Source organism: Physeter macrocephalus, chromosome 11 (genome assembly GCF_002837175.3).
Source record: "Physeter macrocephalus isolate SW-GA chromosome 11, ASM283717v5, whole genome shotgun sequence".
Taxonomy (NCBI): Eukaryota; Metazoa; Chordata; class Mammalia; order Artiodactyla; family Physeteridae; genus Physeter; species Physeter macrocephalus.
This window is the reverse complement of record NC_041224.1, coordinates 141,418,959-141,424,182: the sequence shown is the minus strand read 5'-3', so window position 1 is coordinate 141,424,182 and position 5,224 is coordinate 141,418,959.

Below are 5,224 nucleotides of genomic sequence, written 5' to 3'. Positions count from 1 at the left end.
ATTAGAACAGGAATACTCAACATTTTGGTCTCCTTTATACTGTTAAAAATTATTGAGGACCGCAAAGAACTTTTGTTTATGTGAGTTATGCCAATTGATATTTACCATTTAATTCAAAATTACAACTCAGAAATTTAAAACATGTTTATTAATTTATTTTAAAAACATTTCATGCTAACATAAACAACATATGTTTGTGAAAAATAACTGTACTTTCTGAAAGAAAAGCTTTGGTGATAAACAAAGCAATGTTTTACATGTTTTAATAATTCTTTAGTGTCTGATGTAAGGGAAGATATTTGAATTCTCATACCTGCTTTTGCAGTCAATCTGTTACAGAATCTCAGATCACGTAGCTTCATGCACCCATGAGAGAATGAGAGTGAAAGGCAAATAATAACTTAATATTGTTATGAAATCAGTTTTGACCTCACAAACCCCAAGAGTCACTGGCCACACATTGAGAACCACTGGTTTAGAACAATATTTGGCCCATGAAAAGAAAAGGTGCAATGTCCATAATTGAAAGTAAATAAATTTAGAATTCTAAGCCTAGATGCTACTCCATCGGTTACTGGAAAACAATCTTAAAATACATTTTAAAATAATCTCTTTATTATTTAAGTTGTAGAGGTAGAGATTAGTTTTTAAATTCTGAAAAATTCCACGTGTTTGACACTGCTGAGTGCCAGTAATATAAGGATAGATACACACATGGAGCAGAACTTTAAAAAATAGTCTTCAGAAGTTGTCATTTGTGATCTTTGTTTCAACTAGTTACCACTGTCATATTGCCTAATAGAGTCAGCTCAAGGTTTTGAACTCTAACTTCAGAACTGACTGGCTTTGTGAATGTGGGCCAGTTACTTCACTCCTATAAGCCTCTAAGCCTTAATGTACTCATTTGTGAAATGGGAAAAAGTGCCTGCACTGCAGAATTGTAAGGATCAGAGGGTATGTGTGTGTGTGTGTGTGTGTGTGTGTGTGTGTGTGTGTGTGAAATCAGAGAGCTAATAGCTGTGACTATAAGGATTAAGCTTACAGTTTGGGACAGATTTTGATGGACAGCCACGTTGAATTCCACCTGAAAACAGGTGGGGGCAGTGGTGAACTGCATGTGTTGGGAGGCTTTGGCAAACCTTAGCTGCAGATGGACTGCTAAGACCCTACTAAAAGAACGTCAAGCCAAATGCAAGCAAGATGCAGCGATGGCATCAGAGGAGTGTGCAGATCAGTTGCAACGAGTACAGAGACACAGAAGCCAGAAACCAGGGTGAACCCAGGGAGGAAAGCCGAAGAGCAAGGTGCCATGTTACTAGAGTGGAGAGTCAGATCAAGGCCAGGAACTAGGAACAAGGACCTAGAGAGGGTGCAAAGAATCTTGAGAGATAGAAGTCAGGTCCTGGTTGAGCTTGGTGAGGGATGAAACCCTTTGAGGTGATGGCCTGGGCCAGTCACACAGCCCCAGCCTGATCTGAAAGACAACCTGCCCCAGTGTTGTGGTAGAGAAGGAGGGCGAACTGGGGGCTTTTACCATGCTTCCACCCAGGTACAAGATGGATCTGGCCTGGGTGAAGTGAATATTTTCCCCTGCTTCAGCCCCTCTTCCCCCTTTCTTTTGTAACAGAACTGCTTTTTCCTGTGGAGAACTCATTCCATATAGAAAAATGGCTGACCCACCTAGGGTGATCAATCTTCCAGGTTTGCCTGGAACTGAGGGGCTTCCCTAGTATATAGACTCTCAGCTTTAAAACTGGAAGAATTCCAGGCAAACTGGGACAAGTTGGTCATCCTGCCCTACATTATAACCAACCCTCTTTCTAAAGGACCTCACATATCACCCCAAATCAAGGTGATGAAAGTCCTCCCCAGGACATTCTCCTCAGAGCTATCAGCAAAGATGGTTCTATTGCTCCTGACTGGACTAAGTTAGTGGGATGGATGTTATGATCTGCCAATGGTCATTTCACCCACTACAGGGAGAATTTCTGTCTGAGAGATAAAGATGAATCCTGATCCCTGATGATCATCTCAGTCCAGCTGAGCCTGAACTTATAAATTCTGTCTTCTGCACCAGGAGATATTTAGAACAAATGAATGGACCTTTGGCTTAATCTTTGGACAATTGGATGCTGTTCTCGGTTGTAACAACCTGTTTTTGTCCTTATTGGAAACATGGCCCTCTTCCAAATAATACTTTCAGGCTTTCTGTGCTTTGGTTCTTAAGGGCTTCTTCTCCCATATCATATAATTTTGGGTGGTTAGATGGGCAAGGGATAGGGAATGGAAAATTTGTGTAATAAGTTTGTGAAAATGCTGAGTCAGGGCTGAGTTAGGAAAGATGCTTCCACAGCTGTAATTTTCAAGTTTTAGTGGATATAAGAATAAGTTGAGGTGCTTATTTCCAGTGAATCTAACTCAGTAGGTCTGGGGTAGGGCCCAGGAATGAGCATCTTAAGCAAGAATGTCAAGTGATTCTGATGTAGTTGGTCTCTAGAACATACTTTGAGAAATATTCCTCCATGGTATGTTCAGAACAATATGCTTGAGGGGAGGAAAGACACTGATAGTCTGGGTGTACTAGAATAGATGCAGGGTGGACCATCTTTGTGGTTTTTAAATGTCTTTTGGGCCTTTAATTATGCTTGGCTTATTTTCCTTAAGCAGTTTGGTAAGCTTGGAAGTCAGGATGAAGAAATATGGAAGAAGGTAAATTTATATATCCCTCACACATCTCTCCTGTAATCCCACAAACCCCAAAAGTACTACCAACTGTTGGAGCTTGGTGGCCTGCCCCAATCATGCATGTCAGGAAATGTCTTGAGGGAAGATGATTCCAGAGAATTGACCTTTACAGTCTCATATTTGGGTTGATTCAGCTCATCAAAGAGCCAGTGTTGCCAGCAGCAATTCAGGGTCATATAAGAGAATGGGCCAGAACTCCCTGGAGTTGTGAAAACAATCATCCAGAATATGATTGCACCCCAATCCAACATGTAAAGAATGGTGTTCCTCAGGTGGGGGCACTGTCGCAGACTGGTTGGAAGGAAGTCTCAGAATACTTGAATCTGTATTCTCAGATGGATGAACATACCCCATCAGAAGTGGGACTCCCAGCACCAGGGTGGTAGCTTCCATGGTACTATAAGTGTACTGGAAGTTTTGATATTCTCTGCATATCTCAGGAACACTTTGCTTGGCTGCTGGTTTTTGGACAGAGTCCAGGAAAACCATAGACCTTGTTAGGGGAGCAAAATGCCAGCTCTGAGGCAGACCACAAATTTTGAAACCTAGGAAAAAGTAGGATACATATTACACTCGGGATTATAGTCTGTTAGAGAAACAGAGTAGTTATCATGAGTAGATAGTTCTCAAGGTTGGTCTCTCACCGTTTCAATTCCAGTAGAGCAATGAAGTCTGCTGAAGTGTTTGGCTCCTGGGAATGCCATTCACATAAAATGCGATGGGCATGGAGCTCCGTGGAATTTTTAAAGTATGGTAACATTTGGGGAAATATTGGGTAGAAGTAAATGTGGTCCTTAGTTATCAGTCAAAGTGTATAGTTCCCAAAATTTCTTAGGTTGGTAGAACTTGTTGAGGAACTGTAGAATGATCGATGAAGGTGCTGGGGTTGCTCCCTGATGAAATTCATCCTTTGGTAGGGGCCTCATTGCCCAGAGCTGGATTTTTCCACTCCCTGTCTCCAGTGGGAGCTTGTAAATGGCATAGTGGCTTGCCTGCCCAAATTCAAAGAAGAAGAGAAAGCTGGAGTCAGTGTAGCCTAAGTGTATCAGTTTAAGATGGTGCCTGAGAAGGCCACCAAGTTTGAAAAAAATTACAGACACATCTAAGCTGGTATTTAAGGGGCATTGAATCAGCTTCAATCAGTAGGCACAGTAATCTGGACAGAATCACAACTATATCCTCTTAGGTAGCCCAAATGGACTGACTATTCAGACCTTCCTTAAACTCATTATCTAGAGTGGCTTTATTCCAATCCAAACTGAGTGAGCTAATTTAAATGAGCAATTTAGGACAAAACTAAGCTATGGCTCTGCTACTGCCACTGAAGCTTCCAGACTCAGCCATCATCTTTAGGCATCCTTCAAAATCCACCCCAATTAAGCTGTGTATTCTCCATAGCAGCAGAGAAGGAGACTGTATTTATTATCACTGGAGATTTGAATCTCTATCCCTCCTGGTGATTTATGAGGAAGCACAAATTTCAAGGTATCTGTGCTGAAGTCTACAGTTCAAAGATTTTAGCTAAAGCTAGAGCCATGCCAAGAGGTTGGACAGAGTCTTCTGTTTCTTTCAAATTTATTTGGAAAGCTGAGAGAGGAAATTATAGGAGAAACAAGGGAAAAGTGCGATGGACTTCAGTCTTTGAAATATTTAGGAATGCTGTGACCTTTTACATGGCTGTGGGGTGGGGGTAGTATTCTTCTATGTGTCTTAGGGGTTAATGGGCAGAATAGGCAAGGACTGACAGAACGCAAGAGGTTAATTTTAGAGCCTTCAGGGGCCACAGCTGCACAAAGGCCTTATCCCATGGGTGACAGACATAGAGAACAGAAAGCCAAGGAGTGAGAAGCTAGTGACTCTGCTTCATCTGGGAAGTGAGTGGAGACTTGCAAGGTGAAAAGAGGCTGAAGTGAAACTAGGGAAGGCTGAGTTCTCAGAAGGGAAGCCATATGTGAGGGAAAGACCAGGACAAGCAGAGATGGAAAGCTGAAGTCTCAGCTACTTCATCTCCAGAAGGAAAATGTGCATCAAAGCCAAAACCCAGGAAATCATAGCATCTGGAGGTATCTGGTGGAGACCCTGGGTAGATATCTCAGGACTCATATGGAGTAGTGTCCCTTGGAGGTGATGACCCGCTTAGTCTAAAGGATCCCCAATGTCTCTTCTTCTAGTGGGACTCTTCACACTTCATTCATTTATTTAGCCCAAATGTATTAAGTATCTACTGTATGCTAGTCACTTCTATAAAATGTGCATATAAGTCAATGAGCAAAAAGACATCCCAAGAACTCAATTATTCCCTGTTTAACACAACATATAGGAAGAAGTTCATTTTTACAGGACCGAAATAACTTTTGGTCAACATATATCAGTCTTTTTTTTTTTTTTTTTACTACTGATTTTATTTATTTATTTATTTATTTTTAAACATCTTTATTGGAGTATAATTGCTTTACAATGGTGTGTTAGTTTCTGCTTT